At 39.0% G+C, this 17,537-nt stretch overlaps 1 pseudogene; it reads right to left on the bottom strand.

The window, feature by feature from the left end:
- Nucleotides 1-4,827: 4,827 nt before the first annotated feature.
- Nucleotides 4,828-5,974, bottom strand: LOC121449058 (annotated as a pseudogene).
- Between the last annotated feature and the right edge of the window lie 11,563 nt (nt 5,975-17,537).

Below are 17,537 nucleotides of genomic sequence, written 5' to 3'. Positions count from 1 at the left end.
CTCACTCCCCTGCCCCTGACTCTCCTTAGGTCTTTTTACCAGACACTAGGGAGAGCTTGTCAGAATGACGACCTTTCAACACTTTCAACCCTGACACTTTTAGCTCAGGAACTGGTCCTCACAAGCCTAGGCTGCGGCTGCTGGCCCTGGAACTATTTGTTGCTAGGCTACAAGACATAAGACGCCTGCGTCGACTTGGGAGTCAGAGCTCAAGCCTGCTGTCCTGGGCAATGCATTCTTTGAGTTTGCTTGTCATTGTGAGTAGCGGTAAGAAACTGAACAGTTATCCCGAACCCAGAAAGCAAATACAGGTCTGTGTATACCTCAAGTTTGTGGACAGAGTGTTTGATGGAAACAGTGGTGTATTTTGTTCTTTGCTTTCTTTCCCATTACAGTGCATCAGTCAGATCTGCTGCTTAACATTTTGTTTAGAAGAGAGTCTGGCGCCCAGCAAGCGTTCAGTAAACTTTTCCTGCGTGAATGAGAGAAAAAAGGCTGTCTCTGTAATTACAAGATCCCAGAATGAGTGTGCAATACCTCCGACATTTTTTTCTTTTTTCTTTTCTTCCACTTGCTTTTCTTACCAACTGTGTGGTACTTGGAACTTTCAACACGACTGTTTTTCGGGCCGGGTAGAAGTCACCTTATGAAGATGCTGAGTTGACATGTTTCTTTGTCTTCCTTTCCCTGTTGCGAACTTGCAAGTTTTCAGGTTTTGTTTTGAGATGGGCATGCTGCATAGTACAGGCTAGTCTAGAACTGTCCGTGTAGCTCAGGCTGGCTTTGAGCACACAGTCCTGCCTCAAGTACCAAGATTATAATTTACACCATCATGGCAGACACAGGTTTTTTTTCCTTTTCTTTTTTCTTTTCTTTTCTTTTTTTTTTGCAGTTCTAGCAGTACCTTTGGAGATACTTGAACATTGTCCTTGTGAGACAGATTTTTTTTTTGCCTGATGATTTTCAAACTTGTTTGACCCCTTGTTCAACATCTAAATTTAGTTCATCATGTAGTATGTTATGTATAATGTTGTGTGTATGCTCAGGTCTATATTTGTGTGTATGACATGTATGGATTTATATGGAATTTTGTGTGTACATATGTGTATCACATACATACTTATATGTGTGCTTATAATATTCACATATGAGTATGAATGGCTTTGCATTTGATACTGTGTATTTATAGATATTGCTATGTATTTGAGATAAGCATAATTTCATAGTGAGCTGTACACAGGTGTAAGCAGAGTTAATGTGTGATGAAATAATATTTACTGAGGACAACTTCCTTTGATGTTACTTTCGAATTTCATTTTGCATCATTGCAAAATGAAGGCTGTTAAGCCATCACATTACCTTGCATTTAATTTTCTTATTTCAACAGTACTTAGCAATTATCTGAATCAGTTTTTAAAGAGAATTTGTCATTTTGTATGCTAAGCAAAAGATGTTAATTATGTGGGAACTACCCATAATACAATTTTAAGTGTGCTGCATATCCAACTTAAATAAGCAGTTTGACTCCAAACTGTGCTAAATGACCCTCTAGGTAGAAGATGAGAATTAAATGGACTAAAGACTTGATAGTGAGATTATGGATGATTTGTGCGCTTTTTAACATTTTGTTATATTTTCCAGGTTTTCTGTAGTGAGTATATGTATTATATTATTTTGCAGTGAGGTCTTCTTTTGTTTTTATTCTTATTTTTTGTAATACTGGGGATTGAACCCTGGACCTCACATTTGTTAAGCAAATGCTTTTACCATTGATATACTGTGAGACCAAAACAGGAACAATGTATCTCTCACATTAATGGGAGACCAAAACAGAAAAAAATATACCTTGCAGGTTAAGAGCTCTGTCTGCAGTTTAAATGTGCAAAAGACGTTCCTGATTGTTCTATGTTAAGTCCTTGCAAGTTAAGGTTTTTAATTGTAATTAAGAAGAAGTTCCTGTTTGTCCTGTGTTAAATCCTAGTTAAAGAATAAGTTCTTGGGCTGGAGAGATGGCTCAGTGGTTAAGAGCACTGACTGCCTTTCCAGAGGTCCTGAGTTCAATTCCCAGCAACCACATGGTGGCTCACAACCATCTGTAATGAGATCTTCTGCCCTCTTTGGGCATGCAAGCATACATACAGACAGAACACTGTATATATAATAAATACATAAAATATTTTAAAAAAGAATAACTTCTTGTTTGTCCTGTGTTAAGTCCTTGCAAATTAAGGTTTCCATTTATTTATTTGTTTGTTTATTTATTTATTTATTTAGTTTTTCGAGACAGGGTTTCTCTGTGTAGCCTTGGCTGTTCTGGCCTTGAACTTTCAGAGCTTCATCTGTGTCTCTCTCTCCTGAGAACTGGGATTAAAGGTGTGCACTCAGTCTGCAACTTAAAGTTTCTAATTGTAATTAAGAAGTTTCTGTTTGTTCTGTGTTAAGTCCTAGTTAAGGGATACATCCCTGTTTGTCCCATGCTAAGTCTTTGCTGAAGGAGGTTTCTGTTTGTAATTAAGTTCCTGTTTTTTAGTTCTGATATAAACTGCTTGTAGCCTCATTTATTTGATGTGTATCCTGGCCTTTGTTCCCTTGTTTTCATTATATCCTTCTAACTATTTATAACTGCCAACCCTCTCGCCCCCATGAACACCCTATCTCTCCCATAAAAGGGACTTACTTCCAGAGGTCAGCAGGGGCTGCTCTCTCAGTTCCTGTATTAGGGTGAGGCAGCCAGCTGGCCAGTTCCAGTCCAGGGTGCACCTCAAAATATAGATGCTTTAATTGGATAATTGTGGACTTGGTCCTTTTTTCCTCATGAATACCAGGTTTAACAATATCCCTTGAAGCCGGTAATAGTTTTACTAGTATAATATTTAAATATTTAATAGTAAAATATTGAGTAAATGTCCTAAATTATTTGCTTGGAACTTTTAGAAGTTTGTCTAGTGTATGTAGTAAAGAGATCAAATAACCTTGACCCTGGATCACCTGTTGTCTGTTGGTAGCAGCTGGAAGCCCAACATTTTCCAGATTTGGCCAGCGTAGCCTATGGTTTGAACACTCGGCTTCACCCTAATCCCACTTCTTAGAGGCTGAGATTCTTAGCATTCCTGTTCTCTGCTGCTTCAAAACCTGCCTGCAAAATTTTGTAAGTTAAGAATTTCCCCAGGAAAAAACAAACAAACAAACAAACAAACAAAAAAAGAATTTCCCCAGGTGGTAACTTGATGGATTTCTTATGGTTCTAGCCGGTGTCATATTTCTCCCATTAGCTCAGTTGTAACCATCTACTGAGGATCTTAGGAGAGATAGGTTCCTAAATTTATTCTTGCCAAGTCCTTAAGGAATGCTGACTGTAGAGTACTTCTCCCAGAAGCATTTACAACTGTCCTGTCTTTGTATTTTGATAAGTTTATGAAATATATTAACAGGAAATTGAAAGAGTAGTGAACACCCATTGCCCACTGTGTAAATCTAGCAGTTAATACATGTAACAGTTATAGATTATGTGCTATCTATAATATGTAGCAGTTATATATTAGGTGCTGATAATATGTTGTGTTGTGTGCATGCTCATTTATCTATGTTTGTGAGTATGATCTATATATTTATGTGTAGGTTTATATGTATTTTTGCATATGTGTATTATATACATATTTATAAGACTGTATGTTTATATGAATATAACTGCATTTGCATATATGTTTATATACATTACTAACTTATTTGCATATACCATATACCATATACTTATTTGGAAATAAGTTTTTACATAGGACATTTTACCCCTAAATATTTTTCCCTGGTATTTTAAGAGAAAACCACACTTGAACAAATAAGCAGTAATTTCTTGCTGCCTCCTGATCTATGTTCGGACTTCTGCAGTTCCCTGGACACCTATGTTTCTTTAGCCAGGAGGCTTTTAAGCATCATTGTATTTTAACAGTTTTGAAATAATTATATAATTATATATTCACAAAGAAGTGGGGTTTTGTTGTTTGTTTATTTTTTTGTGACAGGACCTTTCTATGTAGCCTAAGTTGTCCTTCACTTTCCAATTGCTGGGATTTTAAAACAAGTTGTCTATTGAAAAACAGTAGGGATTCATAGTTCTAACTTCTAAGTGAAGAGTCTTTAATATTTTGTATAGGTTTCTGTCTCTTCAGTCTTAATTTTCTTAGGATATATGCTTAAGAGTGTACCATTTCAAGCTTTTCCTAGAGCTTTTATAGTGCTGTGTTTCACATTTACATTTACATGGCCACTTTGAGGTTTTCAAGGTTCAGCCTCATTCCTTTGCATTTGGATATCCTACTTTTCCTCACCATTGTCTGAGAGGGCTACTATTTTCTATTTTCTGGTTTTGTTGAAAGCCATTTAACATGTGTGCAATGTTTATATCCAAGCTCTGTATTTTTCCTATTGGTCTGTATGCCTGTCTCTGGAAATTTTGCAATCAAAAAGTGTGAAGCCCCCAATTTGTTTTTTTCAAGATTGTTTTGGTGACTCAGAATATCTTGTGATTCCATATTGATTTTTTAAAATTTTACTTATTGTTTTTAATTGAACTATACATTTCCCCCACTTCATATGAATTTTAAAATTGATGTTTTCTATTTCTTCAGATAATATTTTTGGGATTTTGATAGGGATTACATTGAACATGTAGAATGTGTTGGGTAGTATGACATCTTTTTTTACTCACCAGGGAGGGAGCAGGTAATTGAGGGGGCGTGGCCATGATGTGAGTGGAACCCTGGGGTTTCTCAGCTGGTGGGAGAAGGTTGATATACCTGGCACCTGTCATGGTCTAGGTGTGAACCAGACCTACATTTCCAACCTCACCCTATTGGTCTCCCTGTCAGTGAGGTTGCTCCATAGGGCTTGCTCCTCTTTGAAAGCCTTGAACAGGGAGTTGATGTTGCTTGCTCTGAAGCTGGATTACTTCCAGGAAGAGTGTGGGCCGGTTCTACACGGGCTTATGAAGATCTGCAGGAGATAGTCTTTCTCATTGTAGTCTACCAGGATTTTCAGTTCCTGTAGCATGTCCATGCTCTCCTTCACCTGGATCTTGGCTGTCTTGAGATTCTCTTACAGCAACTTGTAGTAAGAAGATGGGACAGAAAGAACTCCATGCCTCGCTTCTTCAAGTGGTGGATCGTTGTGATGATGTCTTCCGTCTTGACAGCGGTGTGCTGGACCCCTGCATCCCCAATATTGTCCACATATTCCTGAATCTGCGACTTCTTCATCGACGCTTATTCTTTAGTGGGTATCTTGATGGGGTTCTCATAGTTGACCACCATGATGGAGTGTAGTGAGTTGTATTCCATGTGCACCTGCTGTCATCCACGGACCAGAAATGGTGGAACTGCAGGTTTTTTTAGATACCATTCTGAGACAGAATTTTATATACCATTTCCTAGTCGGGTTGGTTGCCTGCAATATCGTCGATGATCTCGAGGTTTCAGCTGGGTAGTTTTGGAAGGAGTGTGTCTGTGTCCATTGGGGCCTCAAATCCAGGCAAGAAATGGCCAGTGTAGTTGATCTACTCCACCAGGGTGTGTGTGGTATCTCCATACATCTGTAGCACAGCGAACTTCACCTTCCCAAGCTTGTCTTGTTCCACAGGGCTCCCTCACAATTTTGGCTCCCCGTTCCCGGGCTTTCTGTGCAATGTGCTCACAGTCTTCCACCGCGAATGCAATGTCCTCCACCCCATCACCATCCTTCACCAAGTGGTTGCCCATCTCTTTGTTCCAGGGGTTGACAGCAGAACAGAGAACAATCACAAACTTTCCTTGCTTGATGACATGACTAACCACCTCCCGGGAACCCATCTCCAGGTCTCTGTAGGTCAACGATTCAAAGCCCATCTTGTGCAGTAGAAGAAAGCAACCTGCTTGGCGTTGCGGACCTAGAAGTTCACAGCGGGGAAATGGAGGGATCGGCCTCTCTCAGGCTTTGGTCCTTTGTTGTTACAGTTCGTCTTTTCTCAGTGAGGCGTTTTCATCTTGCTTCCTCTGCTTCTGACTGGTGACTGCATCTCTTTCAGTAATGACATCTTAATGGTATTAAGATGGCATAAGGCTAGTTCCTGAGTATGTGACGGTATTCCATTTATTTTGTCTTCTTTGATTTTCGTCAGTAACATTTTAAACTTTTCTGTACATAGGTCTTCCCACCTTGGTTAGAGTGCTACTGTAAATGCAGTTTTTGTCCTTAATTTGTGTTTGGGTGTTTGAGTTGTTCATTGTTAGTGTATAACAATGTGACCGATTTTTTCTTTGTTGATTTTGTGCTCTGTAACAACTGAATTAATCAGTTCTAACAGATTTTCTGTGGATATTCTTTACTGTTTTATGTATAATCATGATACTCATAATAGTGATATAGGTACTCCTTGATTTATGGATGTGTAATATCCTGGTAAACCTGTCATATATGTTATAAGTTATATATACATACACAGACACACACATTCTATACACTAGGATCAGTATTTTATACTCATCTTATGGCTGACTGGGGTCTTTGATACATGGTATACAGTGTCCTGCCTACATGTATGTCTACATAACAGAGGATGGTATCAGATGGTTGTGAGCTACCATGAGGTTGCTGGGAATTGAACTCAGGACCTCTGGAAGAGCAGTCAGTGCTCTTAACCTCTGAGCCATCTCTCCAGTCCAAGAATTTATTCTTTAACTAGGATTTAACACAGGTCAAAACAGGAACTTATTAGAACCAAGGGATCTGGTAAAGGCTAAACCAAAAGGCAAGGCTTTTTGGCATTATTGCTTTGTGAATAAGTTGCTGTGATTTGCCGTAGATTTTTTTTTTTTTTTTGCTGTAGCTGACTTCCCTTTCCTGTTACATATTTGGTGATTAATTCCCACATTTCGGAACTGTTTTGTGAGAACAGTTTCTTACTGCCAGACCTCTGTTCCTAGGTAAGCACAGAGCTCTGCCTTCCTGCAATTATCTTTATCAGCAGGTGTGTTTGGTCAGTATCCAGAATTTAAGCTATTCACAGATATCCAAGGACATATAATTTTTACCTGCCCAAGCTGCTGCTCTGATTTTAACCCACTCCTTCTGCTCACTTTCACCTTCGTGTACTGACGATTTTAGTTCAGGACTCTCAAGGACAGCAGAAGAGATCATTAACTGTAACCCAGAGAAAGACGCACAACACCCACGATCATGATAATAACATACCCTAGAACTGATCACTTGGAGGCCTGGGTCTCTTATTCCCTTAGAGCAAAACTCCAGCCCTAGACCCATAGAAACTGCAGCATCTGGTGTACATGCTATCTAATCAAGAGCCATCAGCTTCTCCCTGACTGTTTACATAGGTTGCCTGGTTACCTGGTATCCTCTACATATACTAGGAGAAAAGAAGCGGCATGCCGATTTAAACAATCTGTGCCCCATTCATAATTTTACTGAAAATAAACCTTTCTAATCACCTAAAGATGTAGCATAGTACACTAACCTTTCCCTCTAGAATTCCCTGATGATTTAATTCCCTTTTCTAACTAGCTTTCTCCATGAAGAGGTTCACCGGACATGAGCAAGTCACTCCCATGGATCTGTGTGTATGTGTGAAAACTCTTATTTGATTTTCCATGGGGCTAAAAAATTCTGGCCCTGGAACCTACCAGGACTGGGGAATTGCTGGTTTTAAGGGTATATATGACTGGGAACATTTGTAACAGGTAGAACTAAGAACAATGTAGAACTAAGAACAAGGGAGAACAAGAAGGAACGATGCGAAATGATGGATTGAAGAGGAAAGAATAAAGAATTATGGATCATCGGAATCTGTTGTGAGTAAGCCTCTTTACCCTCAGATCTTTAGCCCCCCTTTAGCTATTCATTGTGTCTTTAATTGAACCCTTAAAGGGAGTCTTGAAGGCTAACGCTGTTAAGGCTCCCATTAGACGGGAAGGCTCAGTGTGCATTATATCATCCTGTGAGGCTGTAGCTTTTTTTTTTTGTAATAAGCAAGGTTTAATCATCATAATACAAACATGTTTGGAACTCATCTCCATCCCCATTACAACAAGGTAGAGAAGAGTTGTATCTCCTCTGTGGGGTAAGCTTTTAAAGGCATAACTGCATAGAGAATCTTTGAAGATGCTTTGGCACGGGTACAAGGACTTTTGCTCCCTCCCATTCTGTTAAGTCAGCTTTTTCCTTGTTTATTAGAGCAAGGCCACTGTTTCTGAGTTAGGCCATCTTTATCAGCCTGTACCAGGTGGCTGGCTGGGCTGAGCTAAGTGACCTTGTGCTCGGAATCTCCTGGGTGGGAGAGGGGGAAGGCCACTATCTTCCTGGGGAAACATTCTGCTAGAAAATTTCTTCTTGCCCCTTTGAGACTAAGGGGTGAGTGTCCCGCAGAAAACCCCAAAGTCCTGACGGTGAGTTGGCTCAGTAGGCACTTGCCCTCAAGCCTGAGGAACCGGAGCAATCTCCATGACCTATGTGATGGAAGGAGAGAACTAACTCCTGAAAGTTGTCTTCTGACCTCCACATATGTACTGTGGTGAGTGTGCGTGCGTGCGCGCGCGCGCGCACACACACACACACACACGAGTATGTAAATAAATGCAATAAAAATAAAACAACACTGGCATATTAAACCCTATAAAGGCCTGGGGCTGGAGAGATGGCCCAGCAGTTAATGCTTGCGACTTTTCGGGAGGATGCTAGCTTAGGTTTGAGCATCCACAGAGAGTGAACGGCTCACAACCACCTGTAACTCCAGCTCCAGGGATTCTGAAGCCCTCTTCTAGCCTCCAAAGGTACTTGCACACACACATACACACATCATACAAACACATATATGTATAAATAAAAATAAATCTTAAAATATAAAAAGAAAGCAAATAACCTCTGTGTTTTTCTCATTATAAAAAAAACTATTAAACAAGACAAGAATTAGGAAGTAACCATCAATGCAGATGAAAAACACAATAAATTCAAACTCAAGAGCAGCACATGTAGTGTTTTAAGACAAGCTCTCAGTAAACTGGAAATGTAGCAGAGGATGGGGATGATTTTGAACTTCTGATTTTTCCATCTCTAACTCCTGAGCGCTAGGTGTACAGCTGTGCATCACCACGCCTAGTTCTGTGGTGCTGGGGATTGGACGCAAGGCCTCCAGCATGCGCTCTACCAGCTGAGCTGCTTCTCCAGACCCTTATGTGAGTATCTGCTCCTTAAAAGGTGAACTGTCTGAGCCTTGGCTCAGTCATTAAAATGCTTGCTTTACAAGGATAAAAGTATGAATTAGAGCCCAGAACCCACATACAAAAGTCAGGTATTGTAATTGTATCTGTAATTCCAGACCTCGGGAAGCGAAGACAAATGGAATCGTGAGGCTTTTGACCAGCCAGAATAGTTTAATTGGCGAGCTACTCCTGTCCCCCTCACCCATATGTCAGAGCACCTGAATATTCATAAGAGTGCATATGTGTGTACACTCCCACACACATTTGCTTATCAGAAGTTATTTTAAAATTATTCCATGTTATCACAGGCAATGTTGCAATTTATTAAAGATGAAAGCAAATCTTTATACTAATGTGTTCAACATCTTTACTTATTTTTCCATAAATGATTAAACCTTAGCTGTATTACTTGATACTGCAGGAAATGTAGCATCTTCAGTGTCTTTCAAGTTTTACTGACATTTTGATTTAACTGTTGTCAATGTTGGTAATGCCACTTCAAACAAAATGTTAGAAGTATGTCTAGAGCTATTTCCAAAGTTGTTGGAAATTTTGAGGCTGTAGCTTTCATCTCTGGTGCCCACTGCACTGCTTGTCTTCAAGGGTCAAGGAGGGATTACCAGTTGAGTATGTAAATCTGCACTTAGAGGAGCAGAATGAATGGGTGGGTGCTGAAGTGGTCGCATCTTGTGAGCCCCGGACGCTTTAGGAGAATGAGATGTGAAGAAAGAGGTGAGGAAAAGAGAAGTTGTCAGTGGTCATCCAAGAAGCAGCTCTGAGAAGCCTGCACATAGATGTCTCCTTGACGGGGGACTTTAGAAAGAAGACAGGGTCTCTTCTCAAAATGGAGTAGCATATGATTGGTGTAGAAACCACCAGTGCTGTTTTGTGTTATTAGGAATTTGGCTCTGGTCGACTTGAGAGAGACCACCATAGTTCCAGTGCTTTGGATTCCTTAGTGATTTGGTATTCTCTCCACTTAACAAGGTCCAGGGCAATGTGCTCACTGGCCTCGGTCCCTCTGAGAAGCTGAATCCACTGTTGCTCCTATTTGCTTTACTATATGAGGTGTGGAAAATCCACAGTGGTTGCATCTACAGTAGTACACTTGGACATCTCTCACAGAGGACCCGTGGACAGATTCCCTTCTTCTCACACTCCTTGAATCTGCCAAGTTTCCCACTTGCGTATGGAAAATCAGATGCAGGCGATTTCAGTATTCACTGGAACTCCCTCCCAATACTATCCTATGTTTTCTGTTTTATTATTTTATTTATGTCCTCGTGTTCTTTACTAATATTTCTAAATCCCCATGCCTCTACCCTGGCAAGAGGTGTTTTTGTTGAGGCTGGTCCCCAACAATTTTCATATCCTCAGAGCAATCCGACAAAGCTTCCAGAGGGACAATGTCAAGTGCAAATTCCTGTTTCCGGAGGTACTGCAAAAGCATTTTTTTTTGTTTCCCCCATTAAGTTTTAAATAGACTTTGTATCCTTGGGAAACCCTCAGGCAAGATTCACATATAGGGCATTAAGGGAAACAAGAGGTATCTGCTAAACAAAAGATGGGTTAGGGCTAGGTGCTAGCACTCAGTCAGACCAGGTGTAGCCCAACAGGAATGCTGCCACGTTAAAGGCATGTGCTGTGGGAGAATGCTCTTGTATACTGTATAGATTTGTCATGACCTCAGTCTGAAAATAGTGATTCTGCCTCCAGGAAACCTCAGAATGAGATTGAGATGAGAGCTGTCTCCTCCCGTTTTTATAATCCTCTCTAGTTCTGGGATTCAGGGCATGTACCACTACTGCCTGGTTTCTGTGGCAAGCTAGTGTGGCGACTGGGGTTAAAGGTGTGTGTCATTATTGTAGGGGAATGTGTTACAGAAATTATGAGAAAATGATCAGGAACCACAAACACAAGCCTGAACAGCAGAATACAAGAGAGAATCTCAAATGCTGAAGATACAATAGAGGAAAAAGACTCATCAGTCAAAGAAAGCATTAAATCTAACAAAACCTTAACCCAAAACATCCAGGAAACATGGGACACCATGAAAAGACCAAATCTAAGAAAAATAGGTATATGAGAAGGAGAAGCAATTCAACTCAAAAGGACAGAAAATATATTTAACAAAATCATAGAAGAAAACTTTCCCAACCTAAAAATAGATATGCCTATGAAGATACAGGAAGCATACAGAACACCAAACAGATTGAATAGTCTGTAAAATAAAATAAAAAATAGTCCCCTCACCACATAATAATCAAAACACTAAACAGAGTAAAGAAAGAATATTAAGACCTACAAAGGAAAAGGCCAAGTAATATATAAAGGCAGACCTATCAGAATTATACCTGACTTCTCACTGGAGACAATGAAAGCCAAAAGGTCGTGGTCAAGTGTTATACAGACATTAAGAGACTACGAATGCCAGCCCAGACTACTATACCCAGCAAAACTTTCAATCACCATATAAGGACAAAACAAGATATTCCATGAGAAAACCAGAAACATACCTCAACCTCAAAGACAGACAGAGTAAAGGGTTGGGAAAAAAATCTTCCAATCAAATGGACCTAAGAAACAAGCTGGTATAGTTATCCTAATATCTAATAAAAGAGACCTCAAATTAAAATCAATCAAAAAAGACACAGAAGGATATTTCATATTAGTCACAGAAAAAATCCATAAAGAGGAAATCTCAATAATGAAAATCTATGCTCCAAATACAAGGGCAGCCTCATATGTCAAAGAAACACTTCTAAAGCTTAAACCATACATTAAATCCCACATACTAGTAGTGGGAGACTGCAATACTCCACTATCACCCCTGGACAGGTCAGTCAGACAAAAAATGAACAGAGAAATAAGGGAACTAAAAGATGTTATGACTCAAATGGACTTCACAGACATCTATAGAATATTCCATCCAAACAAAAAAAGAATATTCCTTTTTCTCAGCACCTCATGGGACCTTCTCAAAAATTAAGCACATACTTGGTAACAAAACAAACCTCAACAAAAAAATTGGAATAATCCCACGTATCTCATCAGATCACCATTGCTTAAAACTAGAATTTATCAACAATACTAATTCTGGAAAGCCCAAAAAATATGGAAATTAAACAATGCTTCCTGAATCTTCAGTGGGTCATGGAAGAAATAAAGGGAGAAATTAAAGACTTCCTGAAATTCAATGAAAATGACCACACAACATACCCAAATTTATGGGACACAATGAAAGCAGTGTTAAGAGAAGTCCATAGCACTAAATGACTACATAAAGAAGCTGGAAAAATCCCACACTAGTGAATTAACAGAACATTTGAAAATAGAAGCAAACTCACCAAAAATAATTAGATGCCAGGATAATCAAATTGAGAGCTGAAATCAACAAAATAGAAACAAAGAAAACAATACAAAGAATCAATAAGACAAAAACTTGGTTCTTTGAGAAAATCAATAAAATATACAAACCTTTATCCAAACTAACCAAACACACATAGAGAATATCCGAATTAACAAAATCAGAAATGAAAAAGGGGACATAACAACAGATGGGGAGGAAATACTGAGAATCATCAGGTCATATTTCGAAAACCTGTATCCACAAAATTGGAGAACTTAAAGAAAATGGACAACTTTCTGGATAATATCACTTACCAAAATTAAATCAAGACCAGATAAGCAAATTAAACAGACCTATAACTGCTGAAGAAATAGAAATAGTCATCAAATAGCCGGGCGGTGGTGGCGCACGCCTTTAATCCCAGCACTCGGGAGGCAGAGGCAGGCGGATCTCTGTGAGTTCGAGGCCAGCCTGGTCTACAAGAGCTAGTTCCAGGATAGGAACCAAAAAGCTACAGAGAAACCCTGTCTCGAAAATCCAAAAAAAAAAAAAAAAAAAAAGAAATAGTCATCAAAAGTCTCCCAACCAAAAAAGCCCAGGACCAGATGGTTTCAGCTCAGAATTCTACAATATTTTCAAAGAAGAACTAATACCAATAGTCCTCAAATTGTTCGATACAATAGAAACAGAAAGACCTTTGACAATTTCTTTTTAAGAGGCCACAATTACCCTGATACCCGACCACTAAGAAAGAGAACTACAGACCAATCTCACCTATGAACATTGATCCAAAAATACTAAATAAAATACTGGCAAATCAAATCCAAGAACACATCAGAAACGTCATTCATGATCAAGTCAGCTTCATCACAGAGATGCAGGGATGGTTCAACATACAAAAACCTGTCAACATAATCCACCATATAAACAAACTAAAAAAATAAAAACCACATGATCATCTCATTAGATGCCCAAAAAACTTTTGACAAAATACAACATCCCTTCATGATAAAGGTCTTGGAAAGAGCAGGGATATAAGAAACATACCTAAACATAATAAAGGCAGTATACAGCAAGCCAACAGTCAACATAAAACTAATTGGAAAGAGACTTCCAGTCATCTCTGTGAAATCAGAAACAAGACAAGGTTGTTGTCCACTCTCTCCATATCTAATATATATATATTTCTTGAGGTCCTAGCTAGAGCAAGAAGACACCAAAAGGAGATCAAGGGGATACAAATTGGAAAAGAAGTCAAACTCTCACTATTAGCTGATGGTATGATAGTTTACATAAGCAACCCTAAAAATTCTACCAAGAAACTTCTACAACTCATAAATACCTTCAGTAATGTAGCAGGATACAAGATTAAGTAAAAAAAAAATCAGTAGCCCTCCTGTACACGGATGATAAATGGGCTGAGAAAGAAATCAGAGAAATATCACCCTGAACAATAGCCACAAATAGCATAAAATATCTTGGAATAACTCTAACCAAACAAGTGGAAGCCTTGTATGACAAGATCTTTAAATCTTTAAAGAAAGAAACTGAAGAAGACATCAGAAAGTGGAAAGGTCTCCCATGCTCTTGGGTAAGTAGAATTAACATAGTAAAAAATGGCAATCTTACTAAAAGCAATCTACAGATTCAATGCAATCCCCATCAAAATCCCAGCAAAATTCTTCACAGACCTCGAAAAAACAGTACTCAACTTCATATGGAAAAGCAAAAAACCCAGGATAGCCAAAACAATCCTGTGCCTGGAGGCACCACAGTCCCTGACTTCAAACTCTACTACAGGCTACAGTATTGAAAACAACCTGATATTGGCATAAGAACAGACAGGAGGACCAATGGAACAGAATTGAAGACCTGGATATTAATCCACACACTTCAAACACCTCATTTTGACAAAGAAGCAAAAAAAATATCAAATGGAAAAAAGAAAGCATATTTAACAAATGGTGCTGGCATAATTGGATATCAACATGTAGAAGAATGAAAATATATCCATATCTATCACCATGCACAAAACTTAAGTCCAAATTTTGGATCAAAGACCTCAACATAAAGCCAACCACACTGAACCTTATAGAAGAGAAAATGGGAAGTACACTTGAATGAATTGGCACAGGGAAACGCTTCTAAATAGAACCCCAGCAGCACAGACATAAGAGAAACAATTAATAAATGGGACCTCCTGAAACTGAAAAGCTTCTGTAAAGCAAAGGACATGGTCAACAAGACCAAATGACAGCCTACAAAATGGGAAAAGAACTTCACCAACCCCACATCAGAGAGAGGTCTGATCTCCAAAATATTCAAAGAACTCAAGAAATTGGTCATCAAAAGAACAAATTATCCAATAAAAAAATGTTGTAAAGAACTAAACAGAGGACTCTCTACAGAGGAATCTAAAATGGCTGAAAGACACTTAAGGAAATGTTCAACATCCTTAATCATCAGAGAAATGCAAATCAAAGCAACTCTGAGATTCCATCTTACACCTGTAAGAATGGCCAAAATCAAAAACACTTATGACAACTTATGCTTGAGAGGTTGTGTGGAAAAGGGAACACTTCTGCAATGGACTTGAGTTTTGTGCATGGTGATAGATATGGATATATTTTCATTCTTCTACATGTTGATATCCAATTATGCCAGCACCATTTGTTAAATATGCTTTCCTTTTTCCATTTGATATATATATTTTTTTGCTTCTTTGTCAAAATGAGGTGTTTGAAGTGTGTGGATTAATATCCAGGTCTTCAGAATGCAAGCTGGTACAACTCCTTTGGATATCAGTGTGGCGATTTCTCAGAAAATTAGGAAACAACCTTCCTCAAAATCCAGACATACCACTTTTTGGTATATAGCCAAAGGATGCTTAATCGTGCCACAAGGACATGTGCTCAACTATGTTCATAGCAGCATTGTTTGTCATAGCCAGAACCTGGAAACAATCTAAGTGCCCCTTGAATGAAGGATGGATAAGGAAAATGTGGTACATTTACACAATGGAGTACTACACAGCAGAAAAAATAATGACATCTTGAATTTTGCAGGCAAATAGATGGAGCTAGAAAACATCCTATTGACTGAGGTAACCCAGACTCAGAAAGTCAATTATGTACTCACTCATAGGTGGTTTTTGAACATAAAGCAAATAAAACCTGCCTACAAATCACAATCCCAAAGAACCTAGACAACAATGAGGATCCTAAAAGAGACATACATAGATCTAATCTACACAGGGAGCAGAAAAAGCCAAGATCTCCTGAGTAAATTGGGAACATGGGGACCTTGGGACAGGGTTGAAGGGGAGGGGAGAGATATGGAGGGGAGCAGAGAAAAATGTAGAGCACAATAAAAATTGATAAAAATATATTTATTTATGGACAATAAAAGTCCATAAAAGGATATATTCATGAATTACACATCTAATTTAAAATTTGTAAAGGCTCGGTAAGGACATAAAAAGCAATATAATGGGAGAAAGGATTTACACAGTGTACCTGACAGTTTATAGGTAAAAAGATCTCTTGAAATTCAACATTTATTTAAAAACTAGAAAATTGGTGAGACAAATGAACAGATACTTAAGAGGATACATGGATGGCAAATAAACCTGAAAATATGCAGAACATTATTGGCCATTAGGGAAATGGAAAGAAACTAAACTACAATCTTAACAGCATACCCATGACAGCTAAAGGACTGGTAACCAACAAATACTGGCGAGACGGTGGAAAAACGGGTTCATACAGACAGCAGTGCTGGCAGTGTAAAATGGCTCAGCTCGGAGAGAAAGGTACGGCGGTTTTCCATTGGTTTGTTTAGTTTTTAACATGAAGCACATGCTTCATGACACAGCAACTGCATCGTGGGCATCTATCTTCCTTCAAAGTGAGAATGTTCACACAAAACCTGAACATAAGTTTTCATGGCATTTTTTAAATATCAAAAGTTTGGAAGCTTAAAGTCCCACTGGTGCATGTTTAATTTTGTAGATTATTGAATTCCAAACAATAACGAGGAACAAAGTATTTACATGTATTAATGGATCTCAAAGGAATTATGTACAGTGCAAGAGTATGTGGAAAGGCCAGGCACTGTAGGGTTCAATTATATGAATCCGTAGGACAAATCTGCACTGAGGGACCACACCTCAGTAGTTGTAAATGGTGGAAGGTGTGGTTGTTAAAACGGAGGAGTGAAATTGTTTTGATTGTTGTATGAGTTAAAATTCTCAGAATGAAACAAAAAGTGTTTTTGTGTATGTAAACAAGGGATGAAACTTATTCAGTAATAAGCTGTTCGGTTACACATTTAAAAATCACTCCAGAGCCGGGCGGTGGTGGCGCACGCCTTTAATCCCAGCACTCGGGAGGCAGAGGCAGGCGGATCTCTGTGAGTTCGAGACCAGCCTGGTCTACAAGAGCTAGTTCCAGGATAGGCTCCAAAACCACAGAGAAACCCTGTCTCGAAAAACCAAAAAAAAAAAAAAAAAAAAAAAAAAAAAAATCACTCCAGACAGCTAAAATGGCTTTCAGAAGCTCTGCCATGGAAAGCAGCTTTCTTCCGCTCTCTTCAGGCGTCTAGGACCAACTTCTGTTGTCGCTCAATGTAGCGATTAGCAAGGATTTGACAAAAATTCAGTTTGCTTTCTGGAACTTTTCACCCAAACAGTACCTTCGCGCCAGTCTCTCCGTGCGTGAATCCCTGCCTCTTACAGTGGGGTTTTAGCTCTGTCTGCCCATACTAGATCTGTGCACTTGTCTCTTGACTGTTCAGCATCTCGAGTCTCCAATTTGTGCTTGGGCTCCCATTTTTGTCTTTGGTCTCCTTATCTCAGTTTCTCCGTGTCTCATCTCTGGATCAGAATTCTAGACTCGTCTCCAGTGTGTTTGGGTCTTGTAGTGTCTGCGTGTTTGTTTCTTAAACCG

Source organism: Microtus oregoni, unplaced genomic scaffold, assembly GCF_018167655.1.
Source record: "Microtus oregoni isolate MIOR12 unplaced genomic scaffold, Mior012 000006F_ref0000085, whole genome shotgun sequence".
Taxonomy (NCBI): domain Eukaryota; kingdom Metazoa; phylum Chordata; class Mammalia; order Rodentia; family Cricetidae; genus Microtus; species Microtus oregoni.
This window is presented reverse-complemented; position numbering and strand designations above follow the sequence as displayed.